This window comes from Microtus ochrogaster, linkage group LG2 (assembly GCF_000317375.1).
Source record: "Microtus ochrogaster isolate Prairie Vole_2 linkage group LG2, MicOch1.0, whole genome shotgun sequence".
Taxonomy (NCBI): domain Eukaryota; kingdom Metazoa; phylum Chordata; class Mammalia; order Rodentia; family Cricetidae; genus Microtus; species Microtus ochrogaster.
In genome coordinates, this window is record NC_022028.1 from 14036342 (window position 1) to 14052142 (window position 15801).

Genomic DNA, 15801 nt, shown 5'->3' on the forward strand with positions numbered 1-15801 from the left:
GTGAGATGCCTGGTTACGTGGAACCCACAGTCAAGAAGCAAAGAGTTTGCTTTCTAAATTTCATAAATTCCAGAACTACAGCTCATGGAGCAATGAACTCGCATTCAGAATGTGTCTTTTGTCTTCAGTCAAACCTTTTAGGAAACACTCTCCTAGACACACTCAGATATATGTTACCATAGTGATTCTAAATTCAATCAAATTGACAATGACAATGAACTGTCACACCTACCGAGCAGAGATAGAAATACATTTCAATGTGAATAATAAGTAAAATATGAAACTTTGTATGATTTAGCTAAAAGAAGACTTACATTGGTATATCACTTGCAAAATTCAGCCTAAATGAAAAGATAGACTTAAGTAGCTATCCAAGATTGCCTCCTAAAGTGATGAAAAAGAAACCAAAACCAAATAAATGCTCATTATGGACCAACAACTCCTGTAAGCAGAAATAAGACAACAAATTATAGAAAATGCGACATTAGAATACAGTGTGATACTGGGAATAAGATGTGTTTTATCTATGGTAGGTGAAGTAGTTTAGAGTCAATAACATGTACCCTACTATGAAAATAAGTAATTGTTAAAAATGTAGAATGTTGCTAGCAGATTAAAAATTTATTATGCATTTTTCTTTTATATTGATTTATTGAGCTATACATTTTCCTCTGCTCCTCTCCCTTCCTCTCCCCTCCTCTTCTACTCTCTTCCATGGTCCCAATGCTCACAATTTACTCAGAAGATCTTGTCTTTTTCTACTTCCCATGTAGATGAGATACATGTATGTCTCTCTTAGGATTCCTGCTGTTGTCTAGGTTCTCTGGGATTGTGAATTGTAGGCTGATTTTCTTTGCTTTGTGTCTAAAAGCCACTTATGAGTGAGTACATATATTTGTCTTTTGGGTCTGGGATACCTCACTCGGTATGATGTTTTCTAGCTCCATCCATTTGCCTGAAAATTTCTAGATGTCATTTTTTTTTCTGACTCATGTATTATAATTAGTCATGGTCATCTGCCCTGTACAGTACCCTTTGCTTGCCGAATCCCAGCCCTGGCTATGTATGGCTTTGTGAGACAGGAACACTCAAGACCTGCTCAACTTGGAAGATCTTTAGATTTAAACAGTTGTTTCTACTCAGTGCCTTGGGAACACAGCCATAAAGAACAGTGTCCCATCCATGCTACCCTGTTGATAGTTTTCTGTGCCTTGGCAGCAGTAGGCACCCTCAGAGGGACTCAGTGTACCAGTTCTCTGTGGTGTGCTGAGAGCGAACCAGCCAGGGCAGTAGAGAGTTCATCTCCTTATTCACGAGTGCTCATTGTTCTGCCTTTAAACCTCTCTGCCTCCTACACTCAAGTGGAGCTGGGCTGCGGTGAAGAAATCAGTGCTTTTGTTCAGATTTTATGAAATCATTTTACTCCTTTGCAATGCTGTCCTATGTAAAGATGAAATTTGTGTGAATGTTAAAGATTGTCATGGAATAAAGTAATTGATGCAAAATAAATAAATAAAAACACACCCCAAAGTGGGAGAGAAGAAGCCATGAGCCTGCTCAGTGCCATTAGAACCGAGTGGCAAAACACACACACACACAGACACACACACACAGACACACACACAAACACACACACACACACACACACACACTCACACATCTGTATTAGGTAGTTTAATCTGGGCAGGTGAGAAGTCAAGGGCCTATCAGGCACTTTGTTATGGTGAGCAAATATGTGAAGGGTATAGGAGGGAGTTAACGAGACAGAGAGAGGTTCTTGTCCTGTAGAGAGTGGTGGATCTGAAGAGGTGAAGGCCCCGATGAACAGGCTGATGTGAAAGGCCTGCTTGCCACCTGGAGACATAGTATCATCTGGACCTGGGCTGATGCAAAGGTCCATGTCTTGGTATCTTGATGGCTATGACCACCAAGGTCCTTAAGGATGCCTGGGGTCGGGACCACCACATGGTCCTACTGCGATGTTCATCTTTGGTGATGTACATTGTCACCATTGAAATCAAAAGCTACGGGAACCCCCTGCCTCTGGGTTGCAGCCTGGGGCCATGTTGGAGTCTGAGGGACATGTTGCTGCTGAGAACATGCCAACCTCAGTGGCCAGCACTGTCACCCATGGTAAAGGTGATCTCTGGCCCAAACTGTTACCAAAGGCCTTGTCTGGTTCCAGTGCAGCCAGGGTCTGCTTCGATGTCCAAGGCTCTGGTTACCACCAAAGGCAATGCAAATGCCTGGGTCTCCGCTGTCACCTGAGGCCGTCTTGGGGCTTGAGGGTCATGCTGCTTTGGGACCATCCAGATGGGGTGACCAGTGCTTACACTCAGGGTCATATTGACACCCAGCCTGAGCTGTGACTGGGGGCCGTTTCTGGGTCAGTGGCCCTGCTACAATCAGAATCTGTGTTGAGGTCCCTGGATTCTCTGCCATGGGGTGTGTGGAGGTGTTCGAAACTGCAATTTTCAGGGGTCAGAACAACACATGGGACCAGGTTGGAGCTGTTGGGTCCATCTGAATCTGAGAGGCTTGGGTTGCCCCAAGTTGCTGCCGATGGTCACATCTGGTTCCATAGTTCTGCAGCAGCTGGGGTCTGTGTGGATGTCCACAGACCATATTATCACAGGGGTCCATGCAAATCATGCATAGAACCATGTGTTGAAGCATGAGCTGAAGTATGAGGACCCTGCTGATCTGACCCCGCCTCTCACTGACCCAGAGTGACTTTCTCTGCTTTTACAGGAAGAGATCCTGAACCTCCTGGGCTCTAGGAAAAATGGACCCCAACACAGGAACTCTAGTCCCAACCCTAATAGGAGAGCTGGTCCCCCACACCTCACTCCACCACGCACCATGGCATTGGGAGAGCTGGCTCTGCCCCTTACCTGACAGGAGTAGTCCCAGAGGCCCAGACCAATAAACTCAGCTGCCACCCAGGCACACATCCAGGTAATGAATTTGCCACTCAACAGCTACCCCATCTATGACCTGCTGGAGTGTGAAGAACTGATCCTGGAAGAACCATAGCCACAGGATCTCCACGACTCTGGGCAACAGCAGGATGTGGGAGAGGAATGATGGCTGGTGCCCAGTATTGAGGATATACCACAGACAGAGCCTTGAACCTGATCAACAACTCATTCCAATGCCACTGAAATTGATGAAGAGGCAACGGAGAGAAGAGTTGGGTGTTATTCTTTTCTTTTTTAAATTATTGATTATTTTATTTAATTTTTATCTTCCTTTGAGTGTGCAGTACAAAAGGGAGAGGTGGATATGGAGGGATGGAAATTAGTGTGATTGGGTTACATGGTATGACTTTTCCAAAGAATCAATGTTTTTAAAAAATGGAGATAAATTGTTAGTCACAATGACCAGAAGATCTAGCTTTCTTAATCTTGGAATAGGATATCAAGGTGGTAGAGATTCATTAATAGCACACAGCCAATATTTTAAAATAAAAGCTTGAAAGTATTTGGAAATACACATAAATATGCTCTCTAATGCTATATTCAATCTCCTATTCTGTGTCATAACCATTGCAAAGAAAGATGAATGAAGGACATAACCATTAGAAATGAACAATTAAAACTATATTCTAGCCTGTACCATAGATAATCCACATCTAGCCTGCACATAGATAATCCCAACGATTGCAAAAGTAACCTTCTACTGACAAAGAAAAATGATGACACAATGGATTGCAATGTTAGAAGACAGCATACAATGCTAATGCATTCATAACTTCAAAAATGTGTTTTCATTTACTACCAACAAATATTTTGTACAAAATGTTATAAACCAGTGAGATGCAGTAACATGAAGCTGAAGATTCTTCTTGCTTCAGACAATCCAGACATGATGGAAACACATAAGCCTATTCCTTCATCAGAAGTCTAGAAGCTTGCTATGGAATATTAATTTAAGATGTGTACATTCATTGCTGTGGAACACTTTAATGATTCAGTAATGTCTTGCATTCTTTTGTGTTGCATTTGTTTAACTCTGTGAAGTTCTGTTCCTTCTTTCTGTCTAAAACACCTGGCTGCTCTGATGAAGAGACGGTCAATAGCTGGGAAGGGGAAAGATAGGTGGGGCTGTCAGGCAGAGCGAATAAATAGGAAAAACATGGGAGGAAATCAAGGAGCGAGAGAAAAGGAGAAGAAGAGGAGAACTTCAGGGGCCAACTACACAGTGACACAGCAAGCTACAGACTAAGAATCAAAGAAAGAAATACAGAAATAGAGAAAGTAAAAACCCAGAGCCAAAAGATGGAGAGGATAATTATTTAAGAGAAGCTGACTAGAAATAAGTCAAATTAAAGCTGTGAATTCATGAGTAAGACTAAGACTCCATTTGTGTTTATTTGGGAACTGGGTGGCAGTACCCCCCAAAGAGTTAAGAGTAAAAAAAAAAAACAACCAACTACGGAAGTCAATAAAGAGGTCCTACACCGCAGCAAAGCAGGAAAACTTAGAATAAAATCAGACAAGAGAAACTGTCATTGTATGTGACTAGAGACTATCCCAATTGCACGCTGATCTCTAATTAGGAGATTCCACTCCCAGGTTTTTCTGGAGAGGTAATAATTCTGGAACACACATGCAGCATATTCGAACATTTTGAGAGAGCTACTGAACTAAGGGTTTCTGTCTCATCTCAGTGAAAGCCTGCTAAGAACAGCTTCCAGGTGGGTAGACAGGAGGAGCAGAGGCAGTCTTTTGAACTAGTGTGTACTCACTGCCCATCTCTCTTCTTTCCAAGGGCACAGGGTATAAAGGCGAGAAAGTTCTCAACTTCTGGCTTCTCTCTGGGCAAAGAAAGAGTTGCAGCATGTGTCCAACTTTTTGGCTTGAGAAATGCCCCAGGAACTGACTTCCCCGTCTTCTGTGTGAGTTCTGATAGGCGTTGTGCTCAGTGGATGCCACAAACAAGACCAGAAGAACTTGTCTCTCCTGCAGGAGTATGCCCAGGCAACAGACAGAACAGGAGAGCAATCAAAAGCCTGAAAAAAACCCAGGCCTCAGCATCCACTCAGTGTCTGACTTCCAGGTTACTTGAAGTACTAACATCACTCAAATGAACATGCTCATAATCCCTGACTGTTTTTTTTCGGGGGGGGGGGATTGGAGAAAGCCTACTCCATAGGCCCCACATTTAAGCAAATAAACACAAAGGAAGTTGAGGATTGTCAGATTCTGAGTAAATGAACTAGCAAATACTTGTCTCATTAGGAGTTTATATCTACAAATACCAAGAGGGATTATGTACAAAAAAATGTGGGTAGTCACCTAGATGTCACTGGACAAATTGATGAAAGCCTTTCCTCATAAGACCGTCCAGGGAGACTTGGAAGAGTTGACCAGTTCTGTGAAATGGATAGTTGGTAAAATAATGAGGGTCATGAAGAAACAAAAAGTGGGACAAATAAAAAGAAACCTATTCAAAAGAAGCAGAAGAATAAAAATGACCTGACAAAGGAGATAAAATAAAATGTTTATTGAGTTATGGAACAGAATAATTGAGACTACTAATGATGAGACAAAAAAATTAAAAGAAATAACCTAAATGTTAGAGTTAAAGAATACAATGGTTGGACTATATTTTTTTTGGTTTTTTGACAGCCTTGTTATTTCTACTAGTAAATGTTTATTTTAGTTTATTTATCTTCCCTTATAGAGTGAATAGTATCATCTTGGTCTAGTTAAAAGTATGTAATAATGATTTGTTGTCATTTGGTAGCTACATAAATAAATATAGGTAACGCATATGTACATACTTTCCTTCAGGTACTAATTTAAATGAGAGGTTAGTTCTAAATTATATATATATATATACATATATATATATATGAATAAATATTTAAATTGACAAAAATATTGAAATATTTCTGTCAGGCCTTAAAAATTGTATATTTCTGTGCAAACCCAAGTTGATGCATGATCTCTAATGCAATAATATTGGTAGGCATGGTTGTTAAGTCAGGGTGTAAGGCTCTCAGTAAACTGAATAATACTCTCTTTCCATGACTGAATTCTTTTCTGGAGGGATAGAGTTAGCTATCATGAAGGATGCTGTCTATTAAGGATGCTTGCTGTTCATCTTGCACACTGTGCCTATTCTCTCTTTACTTTCTTAGTAAGAACTTCAGGTGTGGCTGACTTTTAGTCGTTATAGCCTTCATAACTGTGAACCTTTTTCCTTGACAAATTACCTACCAATAATGATGCTGTTGTAGAAATAGAATGAAGCCCATGATCTTGCTTTCAGTAAAATATTGTGGATTTTTCCTTCAGTTGCTGAGATGCATGTTCTATGGTATAGATATAGAAGGTTTCAAGAATTTCAAGGATTCAATGGAAACCAGGGTGTTGTGGAGTATTGTTTCAAGATGTGTTACATTAATTTATGCTGTGGAATATTTGTTTAATGATACAAAGATGTGTTCTTTTATGTTGCATTTGTTTAACTCTGTGAAGTTGTGTTACTTTCCTGTCTAAAACTCCTGATTGGTCTAATAGAAGCTGAATAACAAATAGCTATTCAGGAGAGGGATAGAAGGGGCTGCCAGGCAGAGAATAAATAGATGGAGTAGAGAAGAGCAAGGAGTGAAAAACAGAGGAGAGGTAGATGCCAGGGCAAGCCACATAGAGGCGCAGCCAGGTTTAGAGTAAGAAAGAAAGGTATACAGAGTAGATGCTGAGGAAAGGCATTTGATCATTTCCTGGCCACCCAGATTCCCAAAATAACCAACAGAAACTTCATTAAGTCACTGCTTATCCAATCACTATAGCATATTCCTAGAAAGCTCTTACATATTAAATTAACCCATTTCTATTATTTTATATTTTATCTACTGGCAAGGTTCCAGCTGGCAGCTCACGTCTTTCCTCTCTGGTGGCTACATGGTGTCTCTTTCCTCTGTGACGACTGCAGACTCAGCCTTTCTTCTTCCCAGAATTCTTCTGTTCTCAGTGCTCCATCTATACTTCCTGTCTGGCTACTGGTCAATCAGCATTTTATTAAAGCAATACAAGCAACAAATCTTACAGGGTATATGACCATTGTCCCATACCAAGTAGAGAAAGATTAAAGCCCAGAGGCAAAAGGCAGATAGGATAATTTAAGTTAGAAAAGCTGTCTAGAAGTGAGACAAGCTAAGCCTGCTATTCATAAGTAAGAGTAAAAAAAAAAAAAAAAAAAAAAAAAAAAAAAAAACAACTGCACCAGAGGCTATGCTAAATGATTACATTACAGTTTTTACTATAAAAATATGTTCCTGTATTTGGAAATATTGGAAGAGATGTTTGTGGATTTTTATTTTAAAACGTAATGCCTTGGCTGTTTGAATGTGCATGGAAGTAACTAAGGAGACCAGAAGAGGGTATTGGGTCACTCAGAGTGGAGTTATGGGTGTGGTTACCAACCTCATGTGGAAGTGAGAAGCAAGTGATCTTAACAGCTGAGTTCTCTCTCCAGCCCCTGTATTTCGTCAATATATTTTATATTTTTTAGAAAGAATTTTATTTTATTATTGACAAACCATACTTACATTTATTTTGCTATTGTTCTTCAATTTATTGGGAATTTTAATCATTCAGGTGTCCATGAGAGTATTAATGTCATTTTATTTTAAGCCCTGCATAATCCATTAATTTCATTGAATATATATATATTAATCTTGAGAGTTTTATAGTCCAGCAATATGCCAGGCTTTTAATTTTCTCAGATATAACTATATGTCACTTAAGTTTTTATGGTGGTTATAATTCAAAAGTTTTATTTTTCTTATTAAATTGATACCTGTTTAAAAATCATTTTAGCCAGGGTCTAATGTACCCATAAAATGTCCTCAAACGCAGTATCTAGCCACAGTTAGCCCTGAACTCCTGATCTCCATGCCTCTACTTCCCCAGTGCTGGACTTCCAGGCATAAACCACCAGCCAATTGAAATTGATTCATACATACTTCATATTTTAATATGACATAAACCATGATATAATCCTTCTCACGTTCACTGTTAAGGACATTTATTTTTTTAAGTGTTTTCTTGTATTAGTTGACTTTATTCTTTGAGTTCTAAAATGTTTTATTTTATTAAAAAGTATCACGGATTTTCCTTTAAAAAACTATTTATTTGAAGCAGGATTGATCTGAAGTCCACACATTTGTGGTCGATAATATCCTTTAAGCTCTTTTATTAAAGTAGGTTTCCCTTTTCTCCTTCTTTCCTTTCCCTGTTGTTCTGTCACTTCTTAAAATAGAAAGTGTTTTATTTATTCTTGGAAAAATATAATACTTGTAAACAATGTATATTGATCATATGTATCCCATACTCCCCAGGGTACCCTTAGCATAGCCTTTCCTCATTTCAGTTTCCTTCAGATTCTTTCCTCTCTCTCTCTCTCTCTCTCTCTCTCTCTCTCTCTCTCTCCCCTGTATGTGTGTGTGTGCGTGTGTGTGCGTGTTTTTGCAGAGAGAAATTTGACTAACCTATGCGTATAAGGATAAATATTCAGAATGTAACATTATACCATGTCTATTTATCAAACAACAGTTGTAGATTTCTCTTATGAATCTATGATCTCCTGAACTATAATAGTATATTATTGTAGTATAGAATCATTGTAGGATATTGTGTTTTAATAAATAAAGCTAGCCTGCAGATCAGAGGGCAAAGCATTTATACTAGTCAGCCATAAAGGCCAGGGAATGATGACACATGCCTTTCATCTCAGAGCCAGAAAGATCTTTGTGTGTTCAAGGCCACCCTGGGCTATACAAGATTGAATCTGCCTAAAAGACAAACAGAGCTCACACAAAGGTGATCCCAGCACTTGGAATTACATATCCTTTAATCCCAGGACTAGAGAGGTAGAGACAGGAGGCGTGATATGACTGGGAGGAGAAAGGAATATAAAGGGGAAGAGACAAGAACTCAGTGGACTGTGGAGTGTGGAATCTCAGGTTTGGAAGTTTGAGGACAACCCCTTCAGTCTGAGCATTGGTAGAGCTAAAAGGTCTCTCTAGAGGTGGGCTGCTTTTTTTTTTCTTTTCTTTTTTCTTTCTTTTTATCTTTAGGTTGAACCCAATATCTTTCTCTGGGTTTTTTTTTTCCTGGTACACTGAAACATTGTTTTTGACAAGGGTTATAGTATGAGACATGAATTCCGTTGCGTACATCAGTCCCCAAATGCTATCCAAAAGCAAATGGTTAGCGTCATAATCTCTATGCTATTATTGAACTAATGTGCACATATTTCCTGGCAATATTGATTTCTTGGCAGTGTTGGATTTTAAGGTATTTTTATTTCATCATTTCATCAGTAAGAATACATTTGCTCTATTTTCAAACATTTACATGTGTTTATCCTATTTTATTTTATACAGCTTGTTTTCTTAGTAAATGAATCACAGTGACAGACTATCATTACTTTTCTGGAACATTTCATACTTTTCTAAAGAAACTATTAATCTGCCTTAGATTCTCGCTTGCATCACATGTATTCTGTTTATGAAGCTTACCTCTGTGACACCTGTTCAAGTTCCTAAATTTTTCACTTCCAGATTTCCTTTAGTTTGCATTTTCTTTCTTGATTATATTTCTACTTACAGGTCTAAAGCTGTTTTATTCATTTCCTTTCTTTGCTTGTATCTTTTATTTTTTTAAAGACTTTCAAATGAGTTTATTAATATCCTCTTGAAAGATCTCGATCACATTTATAAATGCTATTTTAAAGTCTTTATCTTATGTTTCAGTTTTGTTGGATTTCTCAGGGTCTACTTTAGAATTGCGGCTGAGGTCTAATGGACACATATTGTGCTGGCTGTTGGTGATGGTGTTTTACACTGTAGTCTAGGCATCTGGGTGGGTTAGGAAAGATTGTAATTCTAAATGCTGACATCTGCTCTTGTCCTTGTTAGGTGGGTCTTTTGTTCCTTGGCTTCTTTTCTCTCTGGTTCTTAGGAGTGTGTGGTGGTTGTATGTTTCCTAGTAGGAAAATCTTCTGTGATCCTGTCAGATGTGACCCCTAGATTTCTGTTCTGGGTTGAATGTATTTTTCGTTATTGGGGATTGACTCTTAAGGACAGGTTACAAGCACAGGGTTCACAATGGGAGGAAGGCAGGGTGTTCTTCCAGGATCTGCTTAGTACCATATAAGCAGGGATAAAGAGTGAGTGTTTTCCACAGCAGCTATTCTGCTCCAGAGCTTTGGGTGAGATTTCGGGATTGGATTTCGAGGGCACAGAGGAAATGTGAAAAATCTACAGTTAGTCTAACTTCTTCCCTGGCCCAGAAATAGTCTGAAGGTTCTCAGGAAATGTCTACTGAAGTTGTTGTGTACAATAAGATTCTAGCTTCTTTCTGTCTGTCTGTCTGCCTCATCTATCTGTCTGTCTGTCTGCCTCATCTATCTGTCTATCTATCTATCTATCTATCTATCTATCTATCTATCATCTATCTATCTATTATCTATCTATCTATCTATCTATCTATCTATCTATCTATCTATCTATCTTCTTCATCATCATCATCATCTGTCTGTCATCTATCTACCTATCTATCTCTTTCTACCTATCTGTTATCCTCACAAACTCATAGCCAATGTGCCAATACTCACAATGTCTTTAAATTTTGATAAATGTATCATACCCAGAATATAAAAATATTACTAGTTTAGAGCTATAGTATAGCAAAAGATCTTGAAAATTTCCTGCAGAAAGCAGCCTCAGTGTTTTAGTCAGTGTTTCTATTGCTGTAATAAACATCTTGACCAAATGCAACTTGTGGAGAAAAGGGTTTATTTGGCTTAAACTTTCACATTACTCTACACTGTTTCAGAAAACAGGATTCTCCTCCACCATCGTGCTCCGTCTGCCCACCTCGGCTTCTCGCCATGTCTTCTCACAAGACTTTCAGAATCAAGAGATTCCTGGCTAAGAAACAAAAGCAAAATCTTCCTATTCTTCAGATGATTCAGATGAAAACTGGCAACAAAATCAGGTACAACTCCAAGACACTGGAGGAGAACGAAGCTGGGTATGTAAGGAGTCAACAGTGGCAAGACAGTTTACACTGAATCGTGGTCCTTGATGAGTGTTACAAGATGAAGTTTAACATTTTCAACCTGGAGACTTGATCATGTTTAAGTTGGGAGTGGTTTCTCCAGTAATAAAATGTAGAACCTTTTGGGAAAAAAAAAAGAAACCAGGATTGGAACTCAAACAAGGTGAAATACTGGAGGCAGGAGCTGATGCATAGGACATGGAGAGGTGTTGATTACTGCCTTACTCAACATGACTCACTCAGCTTGCTTTCTTATAGAACTCAGGACCATCATTGCAGGTCATCACAACCTATAGTAGGCTGGGCTGTCTTGTATTAGTCACTAACAAAGAAAAAAAAATTCTACTTCTCTGTGGCCAGACCTTATGAAGGTATTTTCTCAACTGAGGATCCTTCTTCGGATGACTGTAGATTGAAAGTCAATATGATTAGTATATACACAACTTCTGTACATATGTGACAAAATTTAAATTTGTCATTTGATATATTGTTTTTAATACTACAGTGCTAAGCTTATGATTAACAACTATTAAAAAGAATTATCCTCATAACGACTCTGAGACCCGCTTAAACAAATGGGAAAACTAGAAACTGTTCAGTTACTAATTGTCTGTGAAGGATTATATAAACCATTTAACAATAAGCTTCACACTTTATTAAAACTTTAAAGCCTAGAGATACCTGAGCTATTCATAAAATTACTGTCCACACAGAAGAAATATCAGCTGAGTAAAATGTAAACTCCAAGATAATTCAAATTCACTGGTCTAACTTGTAAACCTCTTGGATTTCTATACCTCTTTCATACTTTCAGTATTAAATTATTCTAAATTATGCTGCTTTTTAGATGCTTCAATGACACAGTGAAGGAGACTTAAATTATTAAATAAAATCAGTTGATTCTACTTGTATTTTTAATTATAATCAAAAAGTGTGATTTACTTTGAGAAGCAAAAAAAAAAAACCCAAAAATTAGACACCCCATCAGTGCACCCACACTTCAAAATTTGTTCTTCATCCTGTAAGTGGAGAGTGTCAAACTCAGCCAAAAATGGGTTCATCTAAAGAGAGGTAATTTTGAGTATGTGAGCTTTGTCAGTGTCTATTTCTGCTTTGCACTTATGCAGGCATGGCAAAGCAAAAAAAAAAAAAAAATTATCTGTTAAGAATAACTGCCATAATAATCATTTCCGAAATCTGCTGAACTGATCCTCATATGTCTACCCAGATGGTGAAGTGGTGAAATGGAACAGAGGACACCTCAAGGCAGTTGTTGTTGCTACTCTTCAGAGGATTTCTATGTGGAATCACACCTGAGCAAAGCCTCGTGTCTGCACTATAACTCAAAAAGATGTTTTCACTGTTACACACAAAATGTAATAGTAATTTGCTGTGGATCAGCTCTTCTGTTCAAATACAGTTATGGATTTTTACTGATGGTACAAGCCCAAGTGTATTACAGGCTTTGCTCAAGAAATACCTTACAAGCAACACCCACTTCTTTGTTCCTGAGCCTCTCGCATTATAAATCCCTATACTTTCTGTTCTAGGGCACTGAAATACATAGTTTGGGCAGCAAAACAACGCATGCCAGAAAGATCAGAGGGAAAGAGGAGGTTATGTGTGGGGACGCTGGGAAGAGCAGAGGGAGGGGAAACTATGGATGGGGTGTATTGCATAACTGAAGAATCTATTTTCAATAAGAAACCAACAAAAAATTTTTAAAAGCTGTTTAGACTGTTCCAAAAAAGAAAAAAGAAACTTGTTTTTATAGCTCAAAATCCCTTTGAATTACAAATATCTTAGAAACAAAACAGAAAGGAAACATTCATGTTAGTAAGGATTTTTAAAATAATAAGATACAGAATGTGGCATAATATCTTTCAAATTCTTATTGTGAATAATTTTATTTCCATACAGTATATTTTAGATCACTGTTTCCTATTCCTCATGTCTTCCCAGATTCTTCCCACATCTCGACACAATCAATTTGTTCCTTTTTCTCTCACTTTAGAAAATAAACAGGCAAATAAACAAACAATACCTCCCCAAAAGTATAAGAAACACATATTCACATAGACATGTACACCCCCCCCAACTTCATAAAAACACAAAATCAGGTATTATAGTACTCTAGAATAAGTGCAAACAAAGAATATGAGACCTAACGTATTTCCAAAACTACTGAGTGTAGATTGTGTTGACCATCCACTGATGGGCATGAACCCTGTCCCTAAGTATTTATTTATTTGTTTATTTTTTTATTCATTTTGCATTCAAATATAGTTCTCCCTCTCACCCTTACCCCTCCAACCCCCCCACTCCCCACCCCCAGCTTACTCCACCACAGAACACCTCCTATCAGCTGCTCTCGAAGGGTAAGGCTCCCATGCTGGAGTCAACAAAGCCTGACACAATAAGTTGAATCAGGACCTAGCCCCTCCCCCCAACCTTGAATACTGATTTTCCATTAAATGGCCAGCTGTTGTCAATTGGAGGTAGCTTCTTGATAAAAAATGCGAGATTATATCTTCACTTTGCCTTCTCAGTGCTCTGATTCCATCTGTCTTTGACTTGTGTGGGCCCTGTGCATGCTGCCATAGTCTCTGTGAGTTCACATATGTGTCAGCCCTATTGTGTCTGGAAAACACAGTTCCTTGGTAGCATCCACCTGCTCTGGTTCTTACAGTCTTTCTGCCCCCTCTTCTGAGGAGAGGGGTCAATGAAGATGTTTATTTAGGAATGAATGTTCCAGTCTATCACTTCCTGTACCTTGTCCAGCTGTGGGTCTCTGTATTAGCTCCCATCCGCTGCAGGAGGAAGCATCTCCTGATGATAGCTGAGTGAGACATTGATCCGATTTGTCTTTTTATAACATAATCTTGACTCTTTCATTTGCATGGAATTTTTAATGTACTGGCACATTGTTAAATCTTTTCATTTTCAAGCATATACCACTAACTGCAATTTAACGACAGTTCCCATGAGAACCAGGTTCAGACACTTGCAGACAATTCAGTACCCATAGCCTATTGTTGTAACTCAGTCATTATCATACAACTTCTAAAAGATGCTGTGAAATAAAATCTCAATATAAACAAACTGCTAAGTGTCTTCTAAATGCTTCTCTCTCTCTCTCTCTCTCTCTCTCTCTCTCTCTCTCTCTCTCTCTCTCTCTCCCATGACTACCACAGCTGTGTTCTTTTCTAATGCATATTTTATTGTAGACTTTGGATGGAATCTTCCCTTTTGGTCTACTGTGTGTTTTTTCTTCACTGTCTTTTTATTTCTTCACTTTTAAAAGGAAAGATCAGATGAACTAACAAACCATTTTTTCTGGGTCAAAATGTAAGAAGGAAAAATCTCCTTTTTAATAATATTGATTTGATATTGACAATAAGCTTAGTTCTTAAAAATGTGGATTTGCTTTAAAATTGGATTCGAAGTTTATTTCATGACCAAAACATAGCGTTAATTTAGATTGGTTTGGGTGCACTAATCATAATCTTTGGGAAGCAGAGGCAGGGGAATTACAAGTCGGAACCTGCCTGGCCGATGCAGCAAGACTTAGTCAATATTTAAAAATTCATACATGTATACAATTTATCTTTATTGTAACTATCCTTAATTCCACATTTAACTCTCTACATCCCTCAAAAATATCTCCCTCCAAGTTTAAAATACTTCTTCTGTAATAAGCTATTCATTGACTTTTAACCGACTGAGTACAATTTGTGCTGTCCATATGTACATGGGGTTGGGATCATCTCCTGGGCATGGGAAACCTATCTGTGTCCTTGGTCCTAAGAAATGTGACTCTCTCTTTCTTTACAGCTGTAAACTGCCAGTCCTTCCGTCAGAGAGAAAACATGTAAAAGATGTTCATTTACTCAACAAAAAACATCTTCCTTGCACATAAACAATTCACAAATTCAGAAACCAAAACAAGACAGAAATCTATATTTATTCTCACTCCCACAATTCAATAATCAATGCTAAAGTGACTGCAAGTATTACAGGAAAAATTTAAGACGCTAATATGCTTGGAAACTGAAAGTTCAAGACTCGGTCTTGCTTATCTGACCTAAGTGTGTGGACCCTTGGTTGCATTGTGATATGGAAACAATTGTTTTTATGCAAGGATTATTTTTTTTAAAAAAAGGAATCCAGAGAGATTCAGAGCTCAAGCTTGCCCCTGAGCACTGACCAAAGACCAGAGACCACAGAGATGTCCACTATTCTCTTCTGAGGATTATACCCCACAAACTAATTGCTTCCTACTGCACATGACATATTAATGGTTTTCTCACCTTAATGTCACATTCTGGATCAAAGTCCCAACTCATGAGATACTGGTAACTATGGAAAAACACAGAAAAACAATAGAAATTCCTGTATGGTATTGTGGTGTGGATATGTAGTGTATCCCCAAAAGTTCAACAATTGGTGGTACTATTGACATACAATTAATAATTTGATCAGGAGAAGGCGAACTTTATTAATGAATTAATTCAGCTAATAACAATTAAATTGATTTTAGTTGATGCCTAGCTGAATGAAATAGTCCCTTGAAAGGTCTGTGTTACAAAATTCTATCATCTATCTATCATCCATCTTTCTCCTGTCTGTCTGTCTATCTATCTATCTCTCTATCTGTCTATCTATCTATCTATCTATCTATCTATCTATCTATCTATCTATCTATCTATCTATCTCTATCATC

At 38.2% G+C, this 15801-nt stretch overlaps 1 pseudogene; it reads left to right on the plus strand.

Annotated features, from left to right (window-relative positions):
- The first annotated feature begins 10908 nt into the window (after positions 1-10908).
- On the plus strand, positions 10909-11059 carry LOC101994994 (annotated as a pseudogene).
- The last annotated feature ends 4742 nt before the right edge of the window (positions 11060-15801 follow it).